This window comes from Oryx dammah, unplaced genomic scaffold (genome assembly GCF_014754425.2).
Source record: "Oryx dammah isolate SB20612 unplaced genomic scaffold, SCBI_Odam_1.1 HiC_scaffold_4, whole genome shotgun sequence".
Taxonomy (NCBI): Eukaryota; Metazoa; Chordata; class Mammalia; order Artiodactyla; family Bovidae; genus Oryx; species Oryx dammah.
The window spans coordinates 26193048-26208487 of record NW_024070188.1 but is presented as its reverse complement, the minus strand read 5'-3'; the positions used below and the strand labels follow the sequence as shown (position 1 = coordinate 26208487).

The 15440-nt window shown below is 42.8% G+C and overlaps 1 protein-coding gene across 4 annotated transcripts in view; it reads right to left on the bottom strand.

Moving 5' to 3' along the window:
* The window catches only part of FYN (FYN proto-oncogene, Src family tyrosine kinase), a 219229-nt gene that overhangs the window by 104626 nt on the left and 99163 nt on the right, over positions 1–15440 (bottom strand). For all 4 annotated transcript variants that reach the window (XM_040238472.1, XM_040238475.1, XM_040238474.1 and 1 more), the window contains one exon: positions 13384–13453. The gene's annotated coding sequence lies outside the window, so the exon portion shown is untranslated. The remainder of the gene's footprint in view (positions 1–13383; positions 13454–15440) is intronic.

Genomic DNA, 15440 nt, shown 5'->3' with positions numbered 1-15440 from the left:
AAGGCGAGTCTTGAAGTTTTTAAACAAGAAAATGATCAAACTGCATGTTAACGAGGGGAAGTCAAGAGACCTGACAGAGAGTAAGCATGTATTAGCGCCAGGCATCATGTTAGCATCATGCCTCTTACCTGCTTTCACCTTTAACTGCCATTTCGGAAATGAGAAAGCGAGGTGCTCAGAGGTGGAGTGACTTGCCCAAGACTCTACAGCTGGTCAGCAGCAGAGCGATTAGATTTAATCACAAGCTGAGGCTATTTTAAACCCCATCCTGCCATTTTAAACCCCAGGCCCAGCTTCTGTGGCATGATCTACTTTCTTTCCAACCAGAATGGTTATTTAATGGAACAGGGCTGGAGTGCATATTGTTTTCAGGCTTGGGAAGCAGGCAGACTAACAGCAAAAAATTCCAATACACACAGCACCTCTAGAAATACTACCTTCTGAGCAAAGAAGTATGTGAGTTGAATCTTCTTCTTCCTTATTATACCTGGGGTAAAAGGTCAGGTCACAGATTTTTCCCTGTTATGCTCTGCAGCATCAAAGTAATCAGTGGTGGTAACTGGGACATAAGCTGCAAAAGGGACTTTCTAGGTGGCACTAGTGGTAAAGAACCCATCTGCCAATGCAGAAGGCATGAGATGCGGGTTCAATCCCTGGGTAGGGAAGATTCCCTGGAGAAGGGCATGGCAACCCACTCCAGTATTCTTGCCTGGAGAATCCCACAGACAGAGGAGCCTGACCATAGAGTTGCAAAAGAGTTGAACAAGACTGAAGTGGCTTCACGCATGCATGTAAGCTGCAAAAATGTGCAGGGGGAACACTTGCTCTGGGTAAGTAGGCTCCTCAGCACTGGCTGTATTTTTTTCAATGCAGTGTCAACAGCTACTCTCAAATACTTTCTGCCCCCCAAATCCTGAAAAAGTATTTAATATCTAGGAAAATACAATGCTGCTTTCTCTGTTTACACTAATGACAGACTTAGTAAGGAATGCCATGATCAGTCAGCTTTTTGGCCCAGTTGCTCTTCCAAAACCTCAGATACATTTACGAATGAGAGAGAGTAAAAATTAGGTTAGAAAGAAGAGTGAATGTTCCCAAAATATAAAAATCAAATCACACCATGACATGTACCAGCAGGAACTACTCACAGCTCTTAATGTGCTCTCCTTTAAGAGCAATTTTTTTTTTTAGTCTTTTAGAAATAATACTTGGAGAAGTAACTTGGGTGCTATTTTGAAAATTATATACTGGCATTATTACCCTCCCTAGGATACTACTGTGTCTTAACAGTTTCTCAGAGGAAAGGCTAAACTACTGGAAGCATCAGTTCAAACTCAGCACACCCACTGTGCCTGCTATGTCTCAGCCATGTGACTTGGGCTGGGACAACATAGATCAGGATAAACAAACCGAATCACATCAAAGGCTGTTGAATCACCTTAAAAGACAAATGATGTCATAAAGAACTTGTTTTACTTTAGAACCAAAATTTGAGAGCCATTCCTTTGCAAAACAGGCAGAATATTCTTTACTTCTTTACTCAAGCCTCAGAACTCATGTTCTCTGGCCCCTCTGTGAATCCTTCCCACACTGCCTACCGCCTTCCACCTTCAAGGAAGCAATGGGGTAGGACTGAGAATGTGTGTATATGTTTGTGGGGGTCTCCTCTCTCTTTGCTCTGCAGACACACTCATTACACTCTACTCTGCGGTGTAATCATTGGACATTCAGTTCAGTTGCTCAGTAGTGTCCAGTTCTTTGTGACCCTGTAGACTGCAGCACGCCAGGCTTCCCTGTCCATCACCAACTCTGGGAGCTTGCTTAAACTCACGTCCATCAAGTTGGTGATGCCAGATATTGGATATTGATCTCATCCATAACACAAAATGCTTCAGGACATGTGCTGTGTCTCTGTTTCCCCAGGACAGGAACAACACTGGGCACTGATCTTTAAATGTTGACTGAGTGGATGAATGATTGTGTCAACTGTGAGCTTTATCTTCAGACCCCAGAGCATGTGACAGTCAAAATATTCTCCATGGTGGGTATCAAAAATTTCAATGTATGCATGTATTTTAGGATAGTAAGTTTGGCCACCTGATGTGAAGAGCCGACTCACTGGAAAAGACCCTAATGCCGGGAAAGATTGAGGGCAGGAGGAGAAGGGAGTGACAGAGGATGAGATGGTTGGATGGCATCGTCAACTCAATGGACATGAATTTGAGCAAGCTCTGGGAGATAGTGAAGATCAGGGAAGCCTGGTGTGCTGCAGTCCATCGGCTTGCAAAGAGTCGGACCGGACTGAGCGACTGAACAACAAAGTTCAACGAGGTATGCTTTTCATAGAGTAAATTTCTCCCTTAATTTTCACAACAAATGCAGCTGAGGAAGAGCAGATGGTCCTTGTACACTTGCTTGGGTCATGTCCTCAGGAGGTCTGACAGTAGGGCCTGGACACCAGGATTTTTAACAGCTTCTCAGGTGGTTCTGATAAAAACCCCAGGTCAAGAATCCCTTCAGTAGATGATGGTCTGCCACTGCAATCTACGTTTCCTTTCTTTTCCTCATATCCAGGCCCATCCATCACTCTCAGTCTACTATTAATATTGAAGATGAAACGAAAACATTTCTACTCAGCACCATACTTGGAAGCAAAATCTAGGTACTCAGCTTCTTGGCTAGGGTCAACTATAATTTCTGGTTATTTAGCAGAAATGTGGCTACTAAATGACCTTCTGAAATGAACATGAGCTATCCACTCAAAGACATAAAAATACTTTCAAATCAGAGGGAATAAGAGGACTGTGATTTGGGAGTCAAAGTGAGCATCACTACAGGAAAGTAGTCAAATGAGAAGAAACAGCCCTTGCAACTTATTGTTCTGATTCTAAATGCAATCTTACACCTAAAGTGTTTTAAATGACAGATTTCAGGGGGTCTGTGAATAAGAGAAATGGACATTAGGCCAAAATCTAAAGAAGACAGCATGTGGGAGATGAGGGGAAATACACTTATTTGGTTTTATGGGGCTATTCTTCAATTAGTAGACAAGGCCACAGGATAACATATTATTTTCTCTATTCTTAACTGAGAATTCTGGAAGATGTGGAGGGCTGGCTTCTAATTAAGAACAGGGGACAATCTTTTTTTCCTGGAAAAAAAAAAGGGGAAATGTTAGTTGCTCCATTGTGTCCAACTCTGTGCAACCCCATGGACTATAGCCTGCTAGGCTCCTCTGTCCATGGAATTCTCCAGGCAAGAAAAACTGGAGTGGATAGCCACTCCCTTCTCCAGTGGATCTTCTGACCCAGGGATCGAACCTGGATCTCCTGCACTATGATTTAAGTTTTTACAAATGAGGATTTCTGTTTGGGGGAAGTCCATTATAACAACCTCCAGGAGCCTGTTACCATTCTTCTGACATTTCTGTTTCTGGGAGGTATTACAGGCTAATACTTCAAGTACTGGGGTCAATGGCCAGAGACTTGACATTGAGTGGAAATGGAATCTGATTTTTACTAATGTTTCACCGCAAACAATGCTCTCAGTGTCTTTGTAAATAATGCTCAAAATGGGACTGATATATTGGGGAAATATTTGATTAGTTCAAAAAGAAAATAAGCCATCATGAATTAACATAGGTATCTCACTATAAAAACAGATAAAAAATGTGTGATGATTTTTTGGTCTGCTGAGGTCGTGGGGAGCCTACTAGGTAGCAAGTATTTTAAGACTCATTCATTGATTAGAATGGGTCTTTAAGAAAGGATGCATGGAAAAAAATCTTCCTGGCTTTGCAAAATTCCACTGAGCTTTTCCTAAGAGAAAGGAAATCATGGAAACTGCTGTGGAGAAATTTGGAAGAATGCTTCACACTATCATTTACAAGGCAGAGTGTGTTGGTCTCACCAGCCGCCAGGACTGGTGGAAAACTGCTGAGCTTGTGGTTATGGCCAAACCAAGCATCCCCTGTAATTAGAGTTAGCTGGGGAAAAAGTGACACAAAGAGGACAGAAATATGTGGCCTCAGATTAGGGGGAGAATAAAAAAGCTGCTGAAGTTTTTCTTAAGAGACTTAAAGAATCTAGCTAGGTATGACCTTGGGCCACCACACTGTCTTGCTGCCCAATACTGGGAGCCACTGGCCGTGCTGGATACTTGACATGTGGCTAAATTGAGATGTACTGTTTAAAGTGTAAAGTACACACTGAGATCTCAAAGACTTGCTACCAAAATTCCAGTTATTTTGAACATTGATTACATGGTGATATGTTAATATTTTAGATATCTATTAGGTTAAAGTACACTATCAAAATTAATTCCACCTGTTTCTTTTTACTTTCTTTCAACATGGCTACTGGAAAATTATAATTACACATGCTTCTTGTCTTCTATTTCTGCTTCTGAACAACACCGACTTGGACTTTCGTTTCTTCACCTGTTAAACATTACTGGTGGTGGTCAGCTGGGTTATGGAAGGTCTGGATGGAAATAAACATTGCTGACAGTAAGATGACACGTGGGGTGAAGCACTCCTTGACTGAAATTTTTAGCTTTAGGAAACCTGAGTCACAATCACAAAAGACCCAGGCTGATTTGGTTTGACCTGGACAGGATTCAACCTCTCTGCGCCTCAGGTTACTAATCTGGTAAAATGGGAGGGCAGGAATAAGCTCTTGCATGAGGAAGTAAGACCAGAGAAGGTCTTTAACTGCAATCATTCCCCATCGCTCCCAACTCAGGAGTCATTCTGCTAGGAACAATTAGAATTAACCTAAGAGGGCTTTATCCTCAGCAGCACTACAACAACTGAGGCCTGTCCTGAGAAGTCCTGCTGTTTGTCTGTCAGTTCTGCTTCAGTTCTTCTCATAGGAACAAGTTTGCAGGTTCTGTGACTCCTTAACACAGCTAAATAAACACGAGAACAAGGAGTACATGATGGGTGAAAGAGACAGACTTCATTGCCCTGCAAGGACTCGGAGAACATTTTTTTGGGAAAAATAAAAAATTCTACAGATGATATTCAGAGGGAAGTGTATTTACTTTCCTTCAGAGCTATGAATGAAACATCTATGATTGTGCTATTAACCTACTAGTTAAGAAATCCCATTTTTGTTCCGTGTGTCTGTGTTTATGTCTGAGGAGCTGCTGGCTTGCTGTGTGTGTACACGTGGAGGGCGCTTGCTGTGTGTGTACACGTGGAGAGCTGATCCTCAGAAACTAAACAGCCTGATCTCCCCTGTCCTGGTCCAGGGAAGCCAGCCAGCGGTCTTACCTATTGGGGGGCACCTGCCCCTTTCCCAATCCCCACCCCATATCTGTTCTAGCTCTCTGAAACCATCTGTGTGAAAGTGCAGTTCAGTAATGAACTGTGGTGATTCAGTGAAAAAGAAAATCCTATAAAATGAAGGTTTTATAATAATGCATCAATTAAAGAAAACTTCCCTGAAGACCGACTTTCCCTCTTCAAAAATCAAACACTCCTCCCAATCAAAAAAGCATCCCATCTCAAGAATAGTAATACCCATTTTAAAAAGGGTGTTAAAAACAGAAAAACCATGAATTCCATTTCTAAGCAAAACCAGGCTGAGTCAAGACAGTCTCAGCCAGCAGTCGTGCTGGTGGAGAAAACTGACAACTTGGCTGAAAAAGTATCAGAATATATAAATTAGTTGCCAATATTAAAAAGTTGGAATGGTTAACACACAGATGGAGATCTCTGGTGGTACTGAGCCATGTCAGAAACCCCATGGCATGTGGCCCTTTTAGGGTGGCATGCGCTTCTCCTGCACCTCCCTCACTGACCTTCCCTGTTCACGGACCCATCAGTCAGGCAGGCATTCATCTAAGGCAAGAACTGCAGGGTGGGAGACAACAGCCAGGGTTGGGGGTCAGAGGGAACATGAATGAGTGGGAAACTCTGACAAGTCTGCTTGATCTTGGCTCCACTGCAGGAGCTGGGTGACCCTGAGCAAGTCACTTTGCTTGGTAGTCTGAGCTGTTGTGAGAGAAAAAAGTGAAAGGAGTTTTATAGGTAAGGAGTCCGTGTGGTCCTGGTACGCTGTAACTGCTCTGCTCAAGTTACTCCCTATTCTGAAGGTGAGAAAGGAAAATGTTTAGCATAATCTATTATCACAGCAAAATCAAGCTGACTACCAAGAAGTGGCTTAAAAGTCATCACTGAAAAATATGAAGGCCCAGATCATTCACTATAAAGAACTGAGGAAGTGAAAGCAAAGGATAAAAACTATCAGACACTATCCCAGTGTGATAATTGATGCAAGCTAGGATTATTGATACTCAAATCTCTGGATGAAAGGTAGGTGGGGGACAGGATGCTGACAAAGGACCCAGGTACCAGCCCACAGATGCCTTACTGACTCTAAGTGCTTCTGGACATTGGTGAAGTCTGGTTACCACCTGATCTATGAGATCTGACTGAGCACTGTGGATGATGGACAAGCTGACATCATCTGCCTCCTGACGTGATGTAACATCAAGGATGGAATACCACCTATGAAGAATTCTTCCCAGAAGAGGTCTCACCTGCCTCTAATATCAAGCCTCTAGACTTAACAATTTTCAGGAAGTGAGGAGCAACTTAAATAACCCTGTGAAGGAACAGACAAGTTCAGAAGGCAGGACATTCTATACCACAGCCAGCCGGGGACAACTGGACAAGTTTGAATATGGACTGAGTATTAGATAATATTACAGAATTATTGTTTTATTTCTTATTAGCTAATAGCATTGTGGTTATGTAGAAGAAAGTCCTTATATTTAGGAGATACATGGTGAACTATTAAGAGGCAAAGGGTCAAGATGTTTGCAACTTTCAAATGGTTTTGCAAAATTTATATAATGTATACTACATATAATATATATATTACATATGTTACATATAATTATATATATTACATATATTGGGATAAAGAAGGTAAATATGGCAAATGTAGACTAACATGTGAATCTAAATAAAGGATATACAGGTATTTATCATTCTCCCAAGCCAGTAGGTTTGAAAATTTTCAAAATAAAAAATTGAGATAGAATCTGGGAGAGAGAGAAGGAGGGGAAAGCCAGGAAAGAAGAAAAAAAAAGATCAGATACTATCACTTCCTCCCCTTCACATAACCCCTTCAACACTGATATTCAAGTCAGCTTCACTGTGTGCCTTTTCATTCGACATGGTTTTATTTTTACCACGTTAATCAGCTTTCATCTGTGCTCATTCAAACTGATGTAGCCACTGTCTTGGCTTCTTTGCTGGCCGACAGCAAAACCAAACTTTAAACAAAGCTCCAACAGGCTGTAGAAGTGCAGCAGGTAGATAGGAAGCCTAAGCTATCATATCAAAAACTCCTAACACTGAAACCTGATTGCCCCTGTGGATGGTTTGTAAGCCAGTAAGACGAGATCAAAGGCTTTGGCTGGAGCATCCTCTTTGGTCTCTTCCTAAGAGAATACACACATAGTCTCTCTCCACCTGCGCTGGGCATAGACAGAGGAATGCCAGGCACAGAGTGCTGCTCGGCTGGGCCACTGAGGTCCCAGGGAGGCTGCTTCCTCTGCAGGATGCTGCAGCGGAGGTCTGATGCTAAAGCAGCAATGGCACAATCCAAGGAACAGCTACTCTGAGTTCAATTTAACTGCAGTGTGTGCTCCCAAAGAAGGGGGAATGAATTCTGTGATGCCTCCAACGTACAGAGGGACATATTGACCTTGGATTGAGAGAGAGTGGGTATGAGCCCCACTCTGCTGTATAGCAGCCACTCAGCCTCAGAGCAGTGCTTCTCAGCAGGGCTGCAGTGCCTGCTGCATTGGGGACAATTCTTCACTGGGCAGGCTGTCCCAGACACTGCAGGACACGTACCACCCCTGCCCCACCCCTGTCTCTCCACATGCCAGTAGTTACTTTCTCTTTGAGGGCAGGACAACAAACAGGTCTGCACTCCCAAACGCCCCCTGCCTAAGACTAAGGCTATAGTCTCTGAGCATCAGATTTTATCTGGGCATGGCACCTGCTCCACCACCTAAGAAGTGGTTTGGGAGCAGCAAATGCGTGGCAGCTTCTTATGAAACTAAGTGGGTCATACAAATGGTATCATCATGTGCATTCACATGTGGGAAGCCTGCCAGTTAGGTGCAGGGCTTGGGGGGTGGGTGGGTCCCATCACCTGGATCCTAGGTGAGATGTATGACACAATGTCAGCTCTCCAGTCATGTACTAGAATACTTGTCAGCTACTTATTCTGAAAATGTTTTCCCTCCATAAGTTGGAAATTCTGGTATACAAGTGTTGCTGGAGGTAACAACCACACAACAGTGTGAATTTTAGAGTAGATTCTAAGTACATGAACTATTGGGGCAGACAAGCAGGAGGGCAGTCTCAATTCAACTTCAATGAGGCTGGTTTAGGATGGCACCAAAACTGACCTGGAGACAGAACACTTCTCTTAGAGAGCAAGGGATAACTGATCATGGGAATTACTTCAAAGATCAAGAGTACAAGGTTGATGCATCTGCTCAACCTTGCACCTGCTCTCATGCACACCAGAGCAGGGCCAGCATGCACAGGGCTGGCTTTCAACAGGTCATACCACTCTGTTCTTTAAAGCTTCCAGCGATGCTCACAAAAGGGTATCTGAGAGGCTGGGCAGGGCTGCTGCACGCACTCTGTATGCCCCGATAAAGGCGAGAATCGAGCTGCGGTTCACATAGGTTAGTGTGTGGGAGCCACCTGAAGAGCTAGGCAGGAAGACAATGCCCCACCCCCACCCCCCGCCCAACACACACACACACGCACACACACGCACATGTATTCACCCGAGGCACCAGAGGCAGGGCTGGAAAAAGGCAAGAATCTCAAAGAACAAAAGTAAGACCAGATAAATGGCCCACAAGAACTAGCCATGGGTTGGAAAAGGGGCACTGGAAACAAGTAGTTGTAAGTGTGGAGTTCTGCTAATAGACACATACAGTACATGTCGTTTTTATAGTCTCCTGTGATTCTGCTTACTATTACTTTTGGGACATTCCTCCAAATTCTATTTGTCTTAAAAACAGCAGACTGATAACATAACACCCCTAAATCTCTGGACTTGGCCATCTAAATGAGATCTTTCATCCTTCTCTTCTCTAGCTTCCCAGAATGCATTTTCATAGCATTCTTGCAAGAGGAAAGATTATCAGGAAAAGAAAAATGAAGGGGAGTAAAGTCGAAGGAAAGTACCAAATACCAAAGCTTTGGGTAAGAAAATATTTAGGCAACAAGCACACAACCACACCCTTTCTGGGAAGATATTACTGGCCTTGAAGTTGGGTTAGCGGATCCCAAAATACACCTCACAAAAAGCACAGTTACCCTCCCAAAATAGGCCCTATAATTAAAGTCTTTTCAAGTGGATTGTCCTATATCACAACTTGACATAAGTTGCTTTAATCTCCCTGCTTCGGCAAATGTAGCCATATTGGGCTACACAAGCTCACAGTGACTCCCAGTTAAACCAGATTGCACTGTCACTAGGAAATTGATGCAAATAAACAGCCCTGAGTACCAAACTACCCAATCCCAATCATCTGTGATGAGATCTCTCTCCTCCCTAAGCACATTCTTATCACACCAGAATCACACCCTCGATTCAAAAGGATGGGCTAACCCACATTGAAATGCCGCCTCATCTCAGAGGTCATCTGAAGACAAACACATCTGAAGAAGCCGGGCTGAAATTTAAAACACAAACCAATCTCTTGTGTGTGAATGCTGGAACCAAGCTGTGTGAGTCTCATTTTCAGCTTTAGCTGACAGTCCTTAGGATATGTCTTCAGACACCCATCTGTCTGAATTCATTTAGATCATTTCTGGCTTGGAGTTTGTGGTGATGTAGCCTCTTAGGAGCCCTTTCAGATTTGTTAGTCTTTGAACAAACTTCTTTATGTTTTCTAGTTATATATTTACATTTAATTAAATGTCAAAACATTAAAAAATTTAAACCTTCAAAATAATGAGTACTTTAGACATTGATTTTTTAAAAATTATTATTATTTCCATAGTGGTTTCACAGCCTCAGAACTACTAACATCTTGGGCAGGATCATTTCTGTGTGTGTGTGTGTATGTGTGTGTGTGTGTAGGGGGCGTGTCCTGTGCATTTTAGGGTCTTTAGCAGTATCTCTGGCTTCCATCCATTAGACACCAATAGTACAAACCCACCCTCCCCCCTTGTGGCAACAAAAAACATCTTGCACACATTGCTAAATGTCCTCTGCAAGGACAAAAACAACCCTGGTTGAGAACTACTGCTCTCTGTTTACCTATTTATACATCTTCCCCTGGCATTGCCAGGGAGAAAAAAAAGTCTAGATTTTTCACGGCACCTATAAGTTTAATTTTCAGAATTTCTAACTTGCTATGACTCATGGTGAAGAAGTGGGACCTGTAATACAGTACTGCCCAGAAAGACTTATAAACAGCACCACTGCTATCTCAAACCAGGGGCAGGACCTGGCTTCATTTCAGTCAAGACACTGATGAGGCTGGGTTTGCTGCCACCTGATCTCTTGGATGGACCACTAGCCTCCCTACTTTTAGGAGCTCCATTCTTAGAAGACTACTGGTAAGAAATCCTTCACGATCCAGTTACCAAGCCCTTAGTAAGGAAGGAGATAAGGCTTGCTGTGTATTAACACCGTCTACAGAAGTGGGAACCCACTGTATTTCTTCTGGGGTCCAGATCCCTTCAGAGGCTGCATTTTTAGCCCCAGACCACCCATAGGGAGCAAATCAGGAGTGGTGCCGGGCAGGGTGAGAAAGGAAAATCACAACAGGAGATGAAGAGTCAAAGAACAAAGACGGTTTAAACTCAGCCCAGAGAAGAATGAGGAAGGAGAGCATCTTCAAATATCCAGTGGGTGGTGTGTGGGAAAGTAAGTGAGCTTGTCTCCATCTGCTTAGAGAGTGACTCAGGGGCCTCGATGATTTAATAAATACTCAGCACAGGCCTTTTGCAGGCCAGGTACTGTCCAGACACTGAAAAGAAGAAGCAAGAAGACCAAGTCCTGTTCCCTCGAGCACATACTGTAGATTAATAGAAGGTCTAGATAGCTTTTCTTCCCTCCCTCCTCCTCTCCTTCCCTTTTTCTTTCTTTGTAATAATTTGAGCTAACGTCCAGGTATTTGTCTAGTTGCTTGTGCTTTTCCCCATTAAAAAAATTAAGGTTTAGTTAACTATAGCAAAATTCACCCTTTTTGTTGTATAGCCAGGTGAGTTTTCACAAAAGCCTACAGTTGTATAAATACCAGTACAGTCAAAGCTAGCACAATTTTCTCATCCCTTTAAATTTCCCTGTGCCCTGAATTGCTTTTTAATTGGAGAAAGCTCCTCTGTGCAGTAGCAAACCCCACCTCTGAAAGAATGTGAACTACCCTCTGTCAAGAATTCTGGAGAAGAGTTTTATTTTTTTGTTAATGGAAGACTGGACCAGACAACTCCTGAGGCCATGCCCATCTCTTTGAGGCCCTGAAACTGGAGGGTTGTCACCTCTGGACACCCAATCTTAACAAATTCTTTTAGTTAAAGCTCAAATATTTCTGCCCTTCATAATGATGTTTGGCAGAAACCAACAAAATTCTGTAATTATCCTTCAATTAATAGATAAATAGACGAAGTGTGAATAAATACAGACTTTAGTTAAAAAAAAATTCTGTCCAGTAACTGAATCTCTGTGAAGCCTGCATAATAAGTATAGACAAAAAAAGTCCAAAGAAAGGTTTGGAAATGAGAGCCTCAACATGGTAACTGAGACCTAAACCAAGGGTACCATCTCCTTCTGACCTGTTCTTTCTCTTCTCATCATTTTGATTCAAAATAACATTAGTTCTCAAACTGAACAAAGCTAAAACAATGTGACCACACCTGGCTATAAAGGTGGGAGGAAGGGGAGTTAAATTAGCTTAGCTGGTTTAAGAACAGGTTGACAGGGTGAGAGAAGAAGGCAAATGTCTTGAGGCTTCCCCCTGCTTGCTATGCAGTAGACGCTGGAGAAGGGATTGTGGTGACCAGCTGTGATGTCTCTTGTGATAGCAAACAGGGGGTGACTAGCCCCTCTTCAACGTCTCTTCTTCTGGAAGACACGCACACCTTTTGCTGGCTTGACCTCAATGGCAAATGTCCAGTTTCCAAACAAGGGTGTTCTGTTATCCAGAATAACTGCTTTTCACAGACACAGATAATAGACTTGGGGTTGCCAAGTGGGACGGAGGGATTGGGAGATTGGATTAGTAGATTTGAATTATTATGTATAGGATAGATAAACAACAAGGTCCTACTGTATAGCATAAGGAACTAAATTCAATATCCTGTGATAAACCATAATGGAAAAGAATATGAAAAAGAATGTGTATATATATATATATCCATGTATATATATACATGAATGTGTATATATATATACACATGAAAATATATATGAACATATATATATACAAAAAAATATATGAATGTATATATATGTGAATATTTATATGAATCACTTTGCTGTATGGCAGAAATTAACACAACACAGTAAATTAATTATATTTCAATAAAATACATTAAAAAAAACTGCTTTATTGAGTGTCCCTACAACTTAGCTTGCTTTACTCTCACAACAATCCTAGGAGGTAGGTAATATTATACGCCTTATTTTACAGATGAGGAGACTGAGGCTCAGTGAGGTTACATAACAAATGGTAAGTTAGAACTTGGGTTTTGAGGCTCAATGAGGTTATATAACAAATGGTAAGTGTAGAACTTGGGTTTTAAGCCATTTCTCCTGTGCTTTTGATTACTGCTAGCAAGGTCTTCTGGGTGACTGCTGAATTTAATGTTCCTGGTCTCAGACCACTGCTCTGCTGGTCCCAGGCTGGGATGAGGCCTGCTGGATTCTTAATTCCCTTTCATGTCCCATTCCCCAAGCAGCTAACTACTTGTTTCTCTCTCATTTCAACAAATAGACCAGAAGGATCTCTCTCCTCTGGAAACTTAAAAACATTTTTTCTTTTTTTTCACTTCTTTTGGTTTGCAAGTTAATTACTCACATATTCCATGGGTGGCTTAGAACATAAGCTAAATGGTCCAAGGTATTCTTCATCCTGCATCTGGAAGGTTTCCTAAAATCTAGACTTAGTATATCTTAGAAAACCCCATACCACTTAGTAACACCAGCAATGACAAGAAAAAGTGTCGTACTGTCAGAAAATACCAATTGAGTGTCACATTTAATTACAAAATCCATTTTGTCAAGTGCAGAGCAGATTTAAAAGATGCAGAGACAAAGCCGTGGCTTCCCTTCATGAGCACCACGTACTTCACAAGGTATCAGAGATAAAGGCAGTGACACTTACCAAAATTTCCCCCAACGATCACAAACTTTATATATACCACATGTCTTCTAATACAGCTGCTGGACTGGTCCTGAAAAATACCACAACCAAAGGAAAAATGCATCATTAGGCAGAAGTAATTAAGCATATATTGTGTTTCCCTTCTGGAAACCACAATGTCTCTCCCCCCCCCATCCATGGACCAAACTCTCGTTGCCATGCCTCACAGTGCACACAGCAGGAAGACATTCAGTCAACATCGCTTGAACCAATTGATGAATCATAGTGCCACCTTGCTTGTAGAACACAGGATCAGCTAATATTATTTCGTCTCTAACTGGCAGTCCTTGAGGTTCTAAATATGTGGACAAGACACCTAAACATTGTATATTTAGCTGATAAATTACTGAAGTCACACAACAAAATGTTCCCCTCTTTTATTTCTCCTTAAAGAGTGAATGCTCGGTCTTTGGGGCTGACCATCTTCCTGTTCAGTCATCCTGCCTATCCACGGCGCACTGGTGTGATGCGAGCCCAGTTCCTGCCTTGCTGGAGCTTGGAGCCCAGCAGCTTTCCCCAGCTGGTACAGAGGAGCCGAGAACCTCTGAAGGTGTCAGGGTCGGTAATTCCCTAAGTACAGGTACTTTGGTGACCTGTGCAGGTGAGGACAGGTAGTAAGAGTTGCTCTGCCCTCCCACAGGTCTCACAGATGTGAAGCTGTGGTTTCAGAGTGGGCGGGTCAAGCAGATGGAGCAGGAAGACTCCATCTCCCTCAGAGCGCTGTCTTTGCATGTGATTTTGGAGACGGCAGTCCCTCTGGGTACCACCCAGGTGGGTTTACTCAACACCTGGCAGCATATTCCACTCTGCGTCCTCCTGCGTCTGTGATCAGGAGGAACACCGGTCCTTCAGTCTTAACAGCCTTTTCCCCCAAATTATAGCACTTCAGGATTCCTGTGTGTCTTTTGTCAAGAAACCGCCCCGCCCCAACCCACACAAGAGAACAAAATAGTTCTTCCTTTTCAATGTAGAGAGCATAATGATTTTCTCCACTGAACATCATGTTTAAGGGCACTGTGACCATTTGCACTGGCAGAAATTCACCACTGACAGACAGCATCTTCCATGCCCCAACGTCATGTCAAGTGACTCATAGGATGAGTGGGGGTGTACCCTCCTTCGGTAACTAAGACAATGATCAGATAGCCACCCAAAGAACGATGGCTAGACCTGGCACACTCTTTTATACTTAAGGATATGTAAATCCACTTCAGTTGAACTTGTTCCCTTTGAGTCACATTAGGTATATGGCATTAAATAAAAATAGCTGAATGAGAATCAAGAAAGCAGCATGACTTAAATCTTTTGTTTCAAAAATGGCAATGTATACAACCTCAAGAATAAATAAATAATAAGGTGTTTGTAGGTGTTCCCACACCACACCTAGTACTACAAGTACTTTTTGTTTCTACTGCTGTATCATAGACTTCCCGTGGCTCCTTAAAGGTAACATGCTTCTTATGCACTGGATACAAGTATCTCTGATACAGTTTTTATTTGCATGGGGCCATTCCCTCTTCCTTCTCCCTAACAGACCCCCCAGGTTTCTCCAGCCACAGTCCTTGTGGGCAGGTAACAACACTCCCAGCTCGGGTGGGGTGGGGACCTGCGTGGTCTAAGGCTTTGCAGTGTGGCCAGCAGCAATGTCAGCATCACCTGGGAGCTTCTGAGAAATGTCAGCTCTGAGGTCTTGCCCCTAACCTACTCAACCGGAAGCTGTTTTACAAGATCCCAAGTGACTGTGAGCATGCTACAGACTGAGAGTCACGGATCTAAGGGAAACTCATTCCTGTTGCCAGTGACTGGTTCAAGACTGGGCATGTGATCCTATCCAGGCCAACAACAGATGCAGAATGTTTTGCTGGGAGCTTCTCCTCATTCTTCTGGGAGAAAGTCCCTCCTTCTGAATGCTGTGTGGGATGTGATGTCTGGGACTTCTGCAGCTATCTTGCTCCAACAAGATAAAGTTGGCCCACAGAGGATGCAAAGACAGAAGAAATTCAGGAAAGAAGAGTTGG